Consider the following 15714-nt stretch of genomic DNA (forward strand, 5'->3'; position numbering starts at 1 on the left):
GGTCAACGCCGGAAAATTGGCGTTGACTACCGGAATATAGGCTTTGGTCCTTATTCACAAAAAAAAAAACAAATTAGGCCCTATGTCACAACTTTTTTAAAAAGGTCTTTTGTCACAATTTTTGTGTTTTAAAATGTCCTTTCTGGCAAATATTCCTAAAGTTAATGATAGATAGATTTGTTATTGTTCAATCGGTGTTTTATTTATTAAAACAACTAAGGTACATAAACAAAATTATTATTTTTCATTCTCATTCACCACTTGTGTCAAACATAAAGTTATCTTTTCCACCCTTCACTTTGATACTTCTTATACCCACTTAAAACTCGCACAATCGCCCCATCAATCTCATTGCCCCATCACTTAACACCTACCTACACCATTTACTTTATTCAGTTAGAGATGACTTTAAGACGGGCAGGGGGCTGCACACCCGTACCCGCCTACAATTCTCATCCCCACCCCTTCCATCCACGATAGGAACAATACTCACCCACTCCGCCCATTCCCTGTCTTGAGAAGTACATAATCAAATTCATCCCCTCTTCACCACCCCCCTCCTATGTATCCACACCAGCCTCAAACTCACCCCCATAATCAACCTTATTTTCGGTAAATGATTTTTGAATTTTAAACTCTATTATAGAGTCTTTGCAATTCATTTGGCTGATTAGAGTAATTGAGTAAATAAACAAAACATTATAATATGTAAGTTAGTAGTAAATTTATTTTATACTCCCTCCGTCCCAGAATAGTTGTACCACTTTCCTCATAAGGCTGTCCCGGAGTACTTACATTGTTTCTATAAATAACATATTTTTCTAATTTTATATTGTTTCTCTCACTTACCTATGGTCCCACTTGGCCACTTGTATTCATAACATCTAAAAAGAACATTAAAAAAATTCACCTCCACCCCCCACCACCCTCAAAAAGTTGACACATTTCTCACTAACTATGTTAAAAAATACTCAATATCAAGTACCACCTAATTAAATAATAAGTCAATTAAATTGCCTTAAACTATGTGTCGGTCAAACCGGTGCGAGTATTCCGGGATAGAGGGAGTATATTCATAATCAATTAGATGAAAGATTACTGACAGGGCAGGCCCAATAATAAGGAAACTTAATCATCTGGATGTTATTACTTTGAATACATTTGATTACGATATATTAGTCTAAATTTTAATCAACATGCCTTTAAGATTTCAATCATATGAGCAAAAAATTATTACCCGTGCTCCGTATAAAAATATTACGGATTACGATAATGAGAATATGGCAATGTTAAATAGATATTCATTTACCCGATCCACCCGCAATTTTTAAATGGATGAATATTCAAATTAAAAGGATGAAATCTGGATGACGGATTGGGTCGGATACAGATGACCTCGCTCCATCCGTTTAATATATTTTCCATCCAAATTTTAATAAAAATATTTTGTACTCCGTATTCAAGAAAATATTTTTAATTCTTGTTGCAAATTATTTTTTTCAAAGCATTTGTTGTTATTTTTTATATAAAGTAAGTTTTTATTGATGAAAATGACTATATATTAGAGTTGATGTAATCATTTTTAAAATAAACCATTCATCCCCTATCACCCGATCCACTCGTTTCATCTGCAGATGATGGATGGGTGGACGCATGTGATGGATTAAGCGGGTGAGGATGGATGCGAGTGGATCGGATTGATAAACGGGTTGCGGGTGGAACTCCACCCAATCCGAATCCGGCCCATTGCCATCATTATTTGTCTATGCGGATAAATTTTGGCACTTCAATTAATTAGAGTAGTCCTATACCCCTGAAATTAAATTATTTTTTTTATTAGTGAGTTTTTGTTAGCGTATTAGAGTATTAAGTGATGGTGTTACATTTATAAAACCACCCCTAGATATTTTGTTTGTAAATCATTATTATGAAATAGTCTTGTGTCATACAGTTTGTAATATGAATATTATGTTTCTAGCTTGTTTCTAGCTTAAATAGTACTCGTAGTATAGTCTTACTTATTTCTCGTATAATCTATGTGATTTTTTTTTCCTTGGGAACTTTAATTAATTCTTAATGTAGTCCTATCCTTCAAATTAAATATTTTTTTTATTTGTGAGTATTTTTTACCGTATAGTCTAGGTGAACAATATCTTTATGGTGGTGTTACATTTATAAAATCACCACCTACATATTTCTTTTGTTAAAATATTATGAAATAGTATTGTGTCATATAGCTAGCCAGGCCCGACCCTGATAGGTGATTTGAGGGGCGACCGCCCTGGACCCCGCAGGGAAAGGGGCACCAAATCCTCAAACGCGAGACTACTAGTCCTTTATGTTACAAATTCTACACCTAAACTTTAATGTAAGTTGTTGCTCCGTTGGTTTAAATGAGTTTAAGGTGCGCAATAATGAGATAATGTTGCGCAGTTTGCCCGTGTTAAAATCTTGTACGCATAATTTTTTTTTCTTCTAAATTTGTAGATGGTTTTTTTGTCGCTTTAAATCTCTAACATAATTTTTTTTTTTTGATATTGAGTGCATTTACAAAAATAATGGGAAAAAACATTTAGATAATTATATTTCGATTCTCGTAAATGTTTTGGTTTTACACTCTATTTAAATATGTAAAATGTATTTGAGATATAAAAATAAGGAAATATAACATCTATAAGGGGGCCCGTTCTTATGTTCCGCCCCAGGCACATAAAAAGTCAGGATTGGCCCTGTAGCTAGTTAAACAAAGTCATTAACTAAAATTAGAAACAGTAGTATTCTAAACTAAATAAAATAAATAGAGTTCAAAACAATGTAAATGAAAATAAACGCTCTCAATCAATTTCATCCTGATGGATAACTTCACTTGCAAGTCACCTCTAGAATCCTGCTTATTAAAAATCTACTCCCCAACAATGCAAGTGCAAATGATGGATCATCATAGGGTCATTAAGGTAAATGCCATGGCCAAAAACACAGCACATAATCAGCAAAAAGCTGAGTACTACAAGCTAAAACGATTCTTAAACTAATGTGCTTCATTCCAAAACGATAATTGAAACCACATGTAAAAGCCAATTAATAAACAGTTAATCACGAAGGCAAGACTCGACTCAAGACACGACTCTTGACTAATAGATTAATTAGAATAAGCATCGAACATGCCTAGAAAGAAATGTCCATTGGACAGGTGTTGGGAGCCAACCAAACACCAAAAGAAATAATAGTAACTTGTGTCAAACCATATTGACGGAATTATTTCCTGCGCATATTAGATGTGAAACAAAGTCTTGTATGACTAGTAGGAGTACTTCCCTTTGGTCTATTGTACTCCCCTTCATTGTTCATACTCGAGGTATCTACGTTCCAAGAGTTTTGAAAATTATTCGGGTTGCACTTTACGTTTATTAATATTTTATTGAAAGTCGACTCAAGAAACGATCAAATAAGACATTTAATAAACGAACAACCAAACAATGCTACTTTTAGAATCATTAGGACTTGTGATTAATACATTCATGACTCAAATGGAATTACTCCTTTGTTCCTTCTCAACATAATGTTGAGTCCACGACATGCCTGTTAACATGCGGGTTGTGCACTAGGCACGAATGATTCCTAATTCAATTCGCCTTGACTCTTTAATGTATACCCTACATATGCGGTTACTACAAATGAGCACACCCTCCATATGCGGTTACTGAAATTGCATACCCTCCACGTACGAGGCACGTGCGGTTACTGAATAATGCAACGAGGCACGAATAGACTTGGCTCATAAAATGCTAGACCTTATGTACAAGAGCATAAATAACATCACTTGCATGCTAATAAACCATACATGCATAAACATACTTGAACACCACGCTTTCTATTTAGTTCAACAAACATAACCAATAATAACATGTTTCCTCACACACTCAAACATGAATCCAAAATAATCCACGTAACATGAATCACAACATATAAACATAACATGTATTCACATGATTAAATTTGGTCTCCCTAAACTTGTACGTACCTTGAATATCTAAGTAAAGGGGCCAATTTGTGATTCACTCCACTAAATTAGAAGTCTCCTCCTATCATAAAATAAATAGAACTTAATTATTATTCATGTTCATTAAATTTCCAGAACCTTTATTAAATTTTAAATCACTTGAATTAATTAGAAATGAATCGTTCATCATGAAAATAATAATTTTAATTAATAGTTTAAACCCTAGCATGAAATCTATTTAATTTTATGCATATAACCATTAAAAATTGACGCTTTAATACTTAAAACGAATCTAAATTTTTTATTAATTGATTATCATAATTAAAATTGACATCTAATTATATTAATTATTTAATCATATGAGTTTAATTAAAACCCTAACCCTAATTGATCATTAAATACAATTAAACTCATAAAAATTGAAGCTTTAATAATTATTTCAAATCTGAAAATTACAATCATAATAATAAAAATCATCCTCATTAATCTAATAATAAAATCCCTCAACTTTGATGTTCATAACCAATCCCAAATACAATTTTAATCAATAATCAAAATGATAATCATAAATATTCATAATTTAAAAACATAATTTAAATGGATATAGATTAGGAAGAAGAAAGTCATACTGGCCTGCCTAAAGCATGGAAACGGTCAAGTTGGTCGACGGGACAAAGGGGCGAGCAAGGACAGAGCACCGACAGGCAGCATGCCGCGTGCGGTGCTGCTGTTGTGCAGTGTTGTGCTCGGCGTTGTGTTGTACGAGGAGGCAGGGGGCGACACGAGCAACAACCGAGGGTGAGCAGCACAGAGGCATCGACGCAAGGAAGGTAACAGGAAAGGAACCAGCGCGGGGTGAGATGGAGCGCGACATTGGTCTCGGCTGGGCGCGGGTGCATGATGCAAGGAGAGAGAGGGAGTCGGGTGGAGGAGCGAGAAAAGTGAGGGAGAGAATTTGAGGGTTTGTGAATTTTATTAAAGTGGGGATTTAATGAAACATCTTTTTCCTCCTCTCACGATTGACTCTCTCTCCTCCAAAATAACTCTATATTTCTCTCTCTAAAATCTCTTGGTTCAGGTTTTCAACAAATCGTAACCATGAAATCGAATTTAGGTGGTGAAATTCTAGATCTACGCCGCAACCACCACCACCACAACCACATCTCCACCGCCTTTCCACCTCCACCACCATCTTCTGAAAAAAAAAAAAAACTATATATCAAGGCTTTAGATAGTGAAATTCAACCATAAAAATTCTAGATCTGGAGTTTTTATGGTCGAATTTGACCTCTTAATCTTCAAAATCTTGGATTCATGGTGAAATTATCGATTTTTATTTTATTTTGCTGATTTTTTATGGTTCGAATTTGTCGATTTTTATTTTACTTTATGGTTCGAATTTTTTTATTTTTATTTTTGTGGTTCGAATTTGTTGATTTTTATGGTTCGAAATTGTCGATTTTTATTTTATTTTATTTTATTCTAGATCTAGATTTATTAATTTATTTTGTTGATTTTTATGGTTCAAATTTTGTCCATTTTTTGTCGAATAAATACATATAACCCGATCCCTAATTTTTTGAGTCAAAATCATGAATTTTTTGAGTCATGCATTTATTTTCTTGAATTTTTTTTAAGTATTTGTCGAATTTATAGGTCATTATTTCTGGGTTAATGTTTTGAATTTTGTTGATTTTCGTTGGTAATTTCGTTGAATTTTTCGTTGGTAATTTCGGTGAATTTTCGTTGGTAATTTTTGTTGGTGATTCGTTGAATTTTGTTGGTATTTTTTGTTGAACTTTTGTTGAAATATATCTCTAATTTTTTTTTTAATTTATCTCAGTGACAGAGAAGAGAATTTTTGTTGAAATCTATTTCTGATTTTGGTTCTTGAATTTTTGTTGAAATATTTATTATTAATAATAATCTAATTTATTATTAATAATAATAAAATATCTACCTTTTCCCTTATTTCTTCCAATCTCTTATACACAATCATTACTCTTACACCCAATCATTACACATATACCCAAACAAACCAAGATTCCATTTTTCTTAATTTCCAACCAAGATTCAAACCAGAAACATCTTTTAGGAACAGAGCGAGTACCAAACAATATAGTACATAGTTTTTATACTAATATTTTAAATATTATATTGCATTAAATAAATAGGAACATTAAAAACCTTTAAAATAATATTTTATATATATTTAAAAATGCTAATAATATTAACAAGGTATATAAATATTTCACATAAACAACATGTAAAATAAAAATGCTATTAATATTAAAAGAGTATTATAAGTATTTCACATAAAGAACCTATAAAACAATGTTATTAACATTAACAGGGTAATATAAGCATTTCATGTAAAGAACATGTAAAAAGTCAGCCTCATGAATTGTGTAATTGATAAATTTTCTTTCTCTATAAAAACGAGAGCTTACGAGTGTTTGGTTTTCTTCCGCTTACACAGATTAATCAACTTTGGAGATCACTTAAGCTATTTAAATCCCCCAATCAAAGAAGTCTCACCGTCCACCACTAATTGTTTCTCCTGTTTCCCTTCACTTTTCTCACCTGTTCTACAAAAAATTTCGGTTAAGTTCTTTCTCTTTCTCTCTATACAAATTTCTCACTATTAATGGCGGATTGAACCAAAAATCCAGTTGGCTACTCGCGTATGGATCTCAAAATCAAAGCTAGACAGAAAGATCAATCACCTATTTTTAGGTGTGTTGTGGGGAGTTTTGTGATTTTTCGCCAGTTTACAGTCCAACAAGTTCAACAATGGGTAGAGAATGTTTGGATTACGAATGGTCCAATCAAGATAGAAGGAATGTCGATTGCAACGAATAATTGTCAAGTATGGAAACGAGCTGAGCATTGGAGAAAATTGTAAAGTTGTTTCATTTCGTTCAACAATCATCACAGGACGGTGTAAAGAAATTCCTCAGAGCTGAGCTAAAATTGCGATTCCAGCCAACAAATCTCTCATTCCTGTGTTTTTTTACGAAGCAAAACCGAATATGTTCAAATGAGTTTTCCTTAGGTTTGAAGATCTTTTTGTAATCTGCATGAAATGTGGGGAAATGGATCATATGGAAGATGCATGCAAGGTCCCGCATAATAGATGCGTAGAGAAGCATCAGGAACACATCATTGCAATTTGTGGAGGGTATGATAATTTCATGGTAGGTAGACCAGTTCAACCGCTTTTTAAAAATAAGATGATGGGTCTGAAAAATATTGAGAAACTTAGAACCACGAGTGAGAACTTTATTCATGAAAGTTAAGGTTTTAATAATGAAACTATTAATCCAAAAGCTAATTGGGACTTGAAAATCTTCATCTATTGCCAATGATAAAGATTAAACAGCAAGAACAAAGAACTCAAAAATTGGAAACTCAAAGAAAATATTTATAAATCCTATATTAATTTTTCAGGAAAATAAATGTGTTTATTTCATGAAGAACTCAACAAATTAAGGGCAAGCGAATATTCTATTGCAACCAAATAAGCAGATACAAATGTGTAATATTGTAATTTTATGACATTTTGCCTTTGTAGATTTTTTTTATCCACATTGACAATGGAATCATAAATCCATACATAGAAATATTAAAATATTGAATGTTTTTCTGTGTTCTTTTGATTGTTGTTACTTTATTTTTGGATAATATGCCAACTTATTTTAATTTTGTCAGATAAAGTGATATATCAATGGTTCATATTTTTGCACAAAATATCAAATAATTTTTCATGTCGTTAGTACCAACACTTGTAGAATATTTCATGAACATTATCGCAAAATTAGTTTTCCCGAAAATAGTTTTTATATATTTGAAAATTTAGTAATGAATAGTTTGAGACATTTTTCAATTTCATATTTGCATGCATAATTAAATTGGTTTTATATTTCGTAAATAGTTTTATGTTACTTCGTAAATAGTTTTATGAAACTCCGTAAATAGTTTTATAAAAATTCGTAAATGATTCTATATAACTTCGTAAATGGTTGTATGTAATAAATGTTTTTAATTGAACCATTTTGTAAACTAAATTTTATAATACTGAGTAGTTCGATTTATTAATAATTAAAAATCTTATATATACAAATTTATTTGCAAAGTAAATATATTTTTGTTTTTTATGCCGGTACTTCATTCACCATTTTGAGTATCTTTACTAATCTAGTTCAATGTGAGCCACGAAGTTGGAAAAATTGTATGTTTTGAGAGGATTTTTTTACTTGTGATTTTATTTACTATTTTTATAAACTCACATATGTGTCTCAAAAAGATCAAGAACACATCTGTTATCGAAATAAAATTCGTTGTTTGAAATACTTTATTTTTTTTTAATACGATAGGAGTTGTTGCTTTTGTTTGGTATATTTATCATAGTTGAAAGATTCAAAAAGCTAAATGCTATGGAGTTATGTATATTTGGAATTGGTTTTCAAAAGATAAAGACAACGTTGATACACTAGTAAAGGTAGTATCAATCTTGTTGTGATTTCTTTTGCGGCCGCTGTTGTTGGTGTTACTAAGTTATGTTTACATCTTTATACGATTTTTAAATACAAAAATATTTTTATTAGTAATTCTTTCAGTTGTACCAATTGCTTTAAAAAGCCAAGGATACGAGAATTATATTGTTGGCTTATGTGTTGTGTTTTGTGATTTCAAATATCCTACTTTTACTTGGTTATCCAACTCATTGTTAAATATCCACACGTGTTGTCCAAATCAACTTGGTTAAACAACCTGGTCGGTTGATGTATCAATCTCCCAATTATAATTATAAAATATTTGGTAACATTTTTTTTTTCCGATTTTATATTAACTACTAGCACAAACTTATTAAATGCTTTTATATCTTTATATTGCTCCTATGTTTAATTGGTCGTCCAACTCAACTTTAAATGTCCACATCGGTAATAAAATATTGTATTTGCATTTGGAGTTAAAATTAGTTTAAACTAGATTTTAGCCCGTGCGATGCACAGATTCAATTAAATTGTTGAGTTAAAATAAAACTCCTCTATAAACCAACTGCTATATCTTATATATATATATTAGATTAGATTGTTTTTTTTGATGGAATTTTTTTTATTATTATTTGAGTGTTTGATTTTGGATGAAATTGTATATGCGTAATATTAAAAATTAATTAATATAAATATCTATGTGGCACCCGACTTTTTAATTCAAAAATAATTTCAAAACATTATTTTCATTGGAAGAAACCATTAGATTTCCTACGTGGCACTCTAATATGATTAATATTTTATTTTGGACTGAATTTTATTTTAGATTAGTGTTTGATTTTGGATGAATTTTATTTTATATTTATTTTTAATTATTAGAGTATTTGATTTTGGATGAACTAATTTTGTAATTAATTAATTAATTAAAATATCTATGTGGAACCTAATTAATTACCTACATGACACTCGATTTTTTTAATTCAAAAATAATTAGAAATCTTATTTTTCATTGGCCGAAACAATTAGATTTTCTACGTGGCGCTCTAATAATTCAGCAAATATGCCTCATTTATTTTCTACTGCACCTATTTGATTAAAGTAGGATACCATAATTATTTAAAATATCTATGTGGCACATGATATCATCATGACACCTAATAAAATATCTACGTGGCACTTGATTTTTTTAATAAAAAATTAAATTAGAAATCTCATTTTTCATTGGCCGAAACCCATAGTAATACTAGGTGGCACTCTAATATTTCAGCAAATATGTCTCCTTTATATATATACTCCCTCCGTTCTCAATTGTTAGTCTTTTTTTGGAATCTTGTCACTATTTACAATTGAAAAGAATCTTCTAATTTCTTTCCAGTACGTTTTCAAAATATATTCGTGTGAGATCTTGTTTTGTCCGTCTCACTGTGTAGATTAACATTATCAAAATTTCATAGTTTTTTAACGTACATATTTGGAGATATTTAAGCTTAAATATGGAGTTAAAACGGATGAAAAAGTCAAAAGGGGACTAATATTTAAGAACGGAGGGAGTAAACTAATTAAATTAAAAATTCGAAAATACCCAAAAAAAATTAAATATTTTTTGGGTTTTTTGTGTTTTTTTTTGGTATATTTTAATTTTCTGATTTAAATAATTTTGAAATTTTTAAAAAAAATTATATTTTATTATTTAATTAAAATAATTTAAGTATGATTAACGATTAATTATGATATGATATGGGCTAAGGTAGGAATTGACAATAATGACTAAACAGATAGGTAGTAATTGACAATTTTTAACAAATTAGGTAATAATTCGCAAAATCACTAAAGACCTAGGTAGTAATTGAAAAAAAATTCAAAATTAAATTCCTAAAATTCATTTTTATTTGGTTAACTTTAAATTTTGATAAAATTTTTTATTTATTTATTAGGTATTTTTAAATTTTTGGGTTTTGTTAATTCATTAAAATAATTTGAGTATAATTAAGCATAATTATGACGTCATTAGTCAACTAATTGGGAAAAAATCGACTCCGTATAATACTTCAATCATTCTTCTATATATTATTATACTAAAACAGAGGAAATCAATGTGGCAATGACAAATGTCACCCTACGATTCGCCTCTCTTTTAATATAAATTAATTTAAATAAAAACATTTTATTTTCTATTGCCTCCGTTCCTAAATTATATTTATGCTTATTATTTGCACGTTAATTAAGAAACTTTGGTGAGCATGTGATGGTGGGGGTAAGAAGTGCGAAATAAGTGAGCTATAAATTGTCCAATAATGCAAGTTTATGAAAAATAATATTATAGTATTATGAGTGGGTAAGTTATGTTTGACTCCCATAATAGTCACATTTTGGTCAATGAGTATTAATACATTAATCTTAATAAGTATGTACTTACAGATTACATTTTAAACTTAGTTTATTTATACAAATAATCTTCTTGAATTATAAAATCAAGCTGAAAAACATTATGCTCGTAATTTTAGGTATATACTAGTATAGTACCCGTGCGATGCACGGTTTATGATATGCATATTAAATTTACATTTTTAAACTTTTAATATAGACAATTCAAAATAGAGCTTATAGATAATATTCTTATTAAAACTAATGATGGATAGATCGGTTACTGCCCCATTACATGTCTTATTTATTTAACAAATTCAAAACCTTTCTTCCCCTTTCATAACCCAGGCCAAACATAAATTTATTCTCATCCGCTCTATCTTTACTTCAATAGTCTCACCCACTTAATATTCCCCTATCATCTACATCATTAACCGATCATTTAACACTTTCCCCCACCGTACACTTTTTTCAGCTAGAGATAACTTCGAAGCGGGGTGGGGTTTGTCCCTCAACACCTATACCTGCCTAAAATTTTCATCCTCGTGCCCGTCACCACCATCAGTACGATACTCGTCCCCGTCCTAAACTCCGCCTCACATATGGAGAATAAAATTAACTCCGCTTCATCACCCGTCCGTGTATCCACACCCACCTCAAACCAAGCTTTAGACGGCTGGAACCAACATTATTTTTTGGTAAGAGAGTTTTGAATTTTAAAACTTTAAGAGTGTTTGAAATTTTGGTTGTCCGGTTACATTATATTTGGAAACATATAGCTTATAGATATTTTCCTAATTAATTAATGATGGATAAATTTGTTATTGCCCCATTCAGTGTCTTATTTATCAAAAAAACAAAAAACAAATAAGGGTACATAGACAAAATTATTTTCTTCCCCATGTGTCAAACCTAGCCCTAGATGGCTGGACACCTACGTTATTTTTGGTAAGAGAGTTTTGAATTTTAAAACCCTATTTAGAGTATTTGACAATTTGATTGTCTGATTACATTATACTTTGGACACATATACCTTATAGATATTCTCCTTATTAAAACGAACTAATGATGGATAAATTTGTTAGTGCCCCATTCGTTGTTTTATTTATTAAAAAAAACAAAAAAACAAATAATAGTACATAGAAAACATTATTTTCATCCCCACTCATCACATTTGTCAAACCTAGACCTATACGGCTGGACCAAACATTATTTTTTGGTAAGAGAGTTTTGAATTTTAAAAACTTTGTTCATAATTTGGTTATCTGATTACACTATACTTGGGACACATATAACTTATAGATATTCTCCTAATTAAAATCAATAATGGATAATTTTGTTATTGCCTCATTCAATGTCTTATTTATTAAAAAAAAGAAAAACAAATAAGTGTACATAAACAATACTCCCTCCGTCCCGGAATACTTGACCTGTTTTCCTTATCGGGCCGTCCCTTAATACTTGACCTGTTTCTAAAAATGGAAATATTCTAACAATATTATATTATTTCTCACTCCACCCCTATTAACCCACCTACCTCCTACTCCATACAAAAAATAATTAAAAATTCAACCCCTACTCTCCCCAAACCCCACCTCTTAACCCACCTCCCACTAACTACATTAAAATAATACCCCACTATCAACTACTACCTATTAAATTAAATAAGTCAATTCAAGTTCCTTAAACTCTGTGCCGGTCAAACCGGGTCGAGTATTCCGGGACGGAGGGAGTATTATTTTCACCTGTATTCATCATATGTGTCAATCATATTGTTATTCTCATCCACCCTTCGCTTCGATATTACTTAATCATTTAATATTTACATCATTAGCCGATCACTTAACCCCTACTCCAATATTTACTTTATTCAGCTAGTCATGACCTTGTAACTGGTCGGGGTTTCCACACTCGTACTCTTCTAAAATTCTCATCCTTATTCCAGTCACCCACGACAGGAAAAGGTATTCACCCCTCCCAATCTCATTCTTAACATGTAAAAAATAAAACACATTCTCGATCTATTACCCATCGACCCGTATATCCACACTCGCCTCTAAGCTACTCTTGGATTCAAAAATTGTTTTTTTGGCAAGAGAATTTTGAATTTAAAATTCTACTATATATATAGTCTTCTACAATTCCAGTGTCTTATTAGAATAGTTGAGTAAATAAACAACATATTATATTATGTACTCTCTCAGTCTGAATTTAATCGTTGCAATAGCCTTTTCACGAAGTCTTATGCGATAAGTTATTGTAAGCTTATATATTATAATTTAATAGAAAAGTAGGTATGATGGGAGATAATGGGAATTTTTTTAATAGAATCAAGTATAGGAGAGGCAAGTTAGAGAGAAACATAGCTGCACATCGATTTTCGTTATCCGCGAAATTGCACGGGAAGATTTTTCATTAAATTACAATGTAAAATAAAGGCAAATATACCCAACAAATGATTAAAGACAAAGAAACTAATAATATAAAATCAAGCTATAAAACTCGGGGAAAAAAATTCATTTAAAACATTAAGAAGCTATTAAATAAAAGGATAAGTAGAAATTTTAATCCGAGACAGAAAAGATACAAAGTTATTAAGCAATTTTTTTTAAAAATAAGCATGTTTTAAACAACCTTTATAAATACTACGGAGTACTTCGAATATTAAAGAAAATGTAAATATTCGTTATACATATCCGCAATCTATTTAAGACATATATTTTAAATAAAAATTGATAGTACATACAATTAGTCATTAGTAAATTTAAGTTCAATATTTTAATATATGCTAAGAGATTTTAAAATATTTTTAGTCAAACGATATTTCAGACAACCTTGTTAAAATAAATTTATTTTTCTTTTAAACAGATTATTGTCATGTTGTAAATAGTGTGATATTGAAGTAGATTATTAGTATAATTTTTTTTAGTCAATTATCTCTATGTATACACAGTATATTTCAACATGTTATTTTAGTAATGTATTTAGATGAAGAAATTTATTTCCATAAGTAAATAAGTATTTCTTAGTGTAATTGATTTATTACCATAAGTAATTAAAAGTTTCAAATAAAAATATACAAAATATTACTCCAAGTATATTTTTTTTTTATATCTATAAGAAAGGCGAATCAATAAGTGACATTTGTCATCACTACATTGATTTCCTCTCTTTTATATTATATAGATATAGATAGATTTCTATGGTATATATGGCTGTTATAAACCGTATAAATTTCAAATACTTATCCTGATATATGCGATGTATGTTTGAATTAGATTGTATAATTTGATTATGTATACATATATAGGAAATCCTCTATATAAGTTAGTAAAAATATTAATGAATCTTTTAATTCTTTATGTATTTTTCCATATTAGTTTTTGTTATCATAAAATACAGTAAATTGAACCTATATTACGTGATATTATTGTGTTGTAAAATATTTGTTGCTTAATTTTATTTTTTTAGCTTTTTTTTTAATATTAAAAGAGAGGCCAATCAATGAGTGACAAATGTCATCACTACATTGATTTCCTCTGTTTTAGTATATTATATAGATTTACTTTTCCTTCTACGTAGTTGTTTGATTTAACAAGTCATATATGTAATACCTCGTACTTTTAAAGTAATTATATATATATATATATATATATATATATATATATATATATATATATATATATATATATATATATATATATATATATATATATAATTATTTTTTATAAATTAAATTCGCATTTAATTATTTAGTTAAATGAATTTTATTAATTAAAACTATTTATCGTTTTTAATTGAAGAGAAAATTATTTTATTTTAATTGGGGAATTTAATTGAGTTTTGAAAAGCAAAACGATTTGTATTATTCTAGCCCAATCAAACAAAGCAAGCCCAATTCTTCAATTCAAGCCATCTTTAATGTTTTCTAATCCTAGTTCCAATTTTTGAGTTCTTTGTTCTTGTTGTTTAATCTTTATCATTGGCAATAGATGAAGACTTTCAAGTCCCAATTAGCTTTTGGATTAATAGTTTCATTATTAAAACCTTAACTTTCATCAATAAAGTTCTCACTTGTGGTTCTAAGTTTCTTAATATTTTTCAGACCCATCATCTTATTTGTAAAAAGCGGTTGAACTGGTCTATCCACCATGAAATTATCATACCCTCCACAAATTGCAATGATGTGTTCCTGATGCTTCTCTACGCATCTATTATGCGGGACCTTGCATGCATCTTCCATATGATCCATTTCCCCACATTTCATGCAGAGTACAAAAAGATCTTCAAACCTAAGGAAAACTCATTTGAACATATTCGGTTTTGCTTCGTAAAAAAACACAGGAATAAGAGATTTGTTGGCTGGAAATGCAATTTTAGCTCAGCTCTGAGGAATTTCTTTACACCGTCCTGTGATGATTGTTGAACGAAATGAAACAACTTTGCAATTTTCTCCAATGCTCAGCTCGTTTCCATACTTGGCACTTATTCGTTGCAATCGACATTCCTTCTATCTTGATTGGACCATTCGTAATCCAAACATTCTCTACCCATTGTTGAACTGTAAACTGGCGAAAATCACAAAAATTCCCCACAACACACCTAAAAATAGGTAATGGATCTTTCTGTCTAGCTTTGATTTTGAGATCCATACGCGAGTAGCCAACTGGATTTTTGGTTCAATCCGCCATTGATAGTGAAAAATTTGTATAGAGAGAAAGAGAAAGAACTTAACCGATTTTTTTTTGTAGAACAAGTGAGAAAAGTGAAGGGAAACAAGAGAAACAATTAGTGGTGGACGGTGAGACTTCTTTGATTGGGGGATTTGAATAGCTTAAGTGTTCTCCAAAGTTG

The sequence above is a fragment of the Spinacia oleracea genome, chromosome 3, assembly GCF_020520425.1.
Source record: "Spinacia oleracea cultivar Varoflay chromosome 3, BTI_SOV_V1, whole genome shotgun sequence".
NCBI classification, from domain to species: Eukaryota; Viridiplantae; Streptophyta; class Magnoliopsida; order Caryophyllales; family Amaranthaceae; genus Spinacia; species Spinacia oleracea.